This window comes from Sinocyclocheilus anshuiensis, unplaced genomic scaffold, assembly GCF_001515605.1.
Source record: "Sinocyclocheilus anshuiensis isolate Anshui unplaced genomic scaffold, SAMN03320099.WGS_v1.1 scaffold21, whole genome shotgun sequence".
Lineage (NCBI taxonomy): Eukaryota > Metazoa > Chordata > Actinopteri > Cypriniformes > Cyprinidae > Sinocyclocheilus > Sinocyclocheilus anshuiensis.
The window spans coordinates 566,767-567,854 of NW_015536472.1; positions in this window are offsets into that span (position 1 = coordinate 566,767).

A 1,088-nucleotide genomic window follows, 5' to 3' on the forward strand; every position below is an offset into this window, starting at 1 on the left:
TGAATAGAAAGTTCAGAAGAACAGCATTTATCTGAAATCTTTTGTAACATTATAAATGTCTTTATCATCACTTTTGATCAATTTAAAGCGTCCTTGCTAAATAAAGTATTAATTTCTATAATTTCTCATATAACTGACTCCAAGCTTTTGAACGGTAGAGTGTATAATGTTACAAAAGCTTTGGATGCTGATCTTTGGATCTTTCTATTCATCAAAGAATCCTGAAAAAATGTTACTTAACTGTTTTAAATATTAATATTAATAATAATAAATGTTTCTTCAAATCAGCATATTAGACTGATTTCTGAAGATCATGTGACACTGAAGACTGGAGTAATGATGCTGAAAATTCAGCTTTGATCACAGAAATAAATTACAGTTTAACAGATATTCACATAGAAAACAGTTATTCTAAATAGTAAAAATATTTCACGATATTACTGCTTTTGCTGTATTTCTGATAAAATAAATGCAGGCTTGGTGAGCAGAAGAGACTTCTTTAAAAAAACATTTTTAAACATTCAAAAAATTTTGTAGCACTGGAGGTTTTACAAAGTATAAAGAGCACAATTAAGACTAACGAATTAATGAATGAGTAACACAGTAACACAGTGAATACTTGGGCTTCATGGCAGATTCACTCAGTATTATGAATTAATACGGTTCGGTGTTTGTTTAAAATGCCTGAATCATTGCTTGATGCAGAAGCGAACTTATGAAGACTGAAGACTGAATACAAAAACATGTAAAAGCAGAATGATGATTAAATAATGCAGGAAAACACCCAAAAACGCATGAACTCAAAATGAGGAACAACCTGTGATATTCTGTGATTTTACAAATCAAAACACTTCTGATAAAATGTTCATGCACTTCAGAACAACCTCTACATACAAGACAGATGCTACATTAACCTCTCATAATTTCACATTCGTGACACCACACTCTAAAAAATGCTGGGTTAAATACAACCCAGTGCTGGGTAAAATAGGGACAAACCCAGCAATTGGGTTGTTTTGACCCAGCGGTTGGGTTAAATGTTTAACCCAACCTTCTGGGTAGTAACCCAACCACTGGGTCAAAACAAC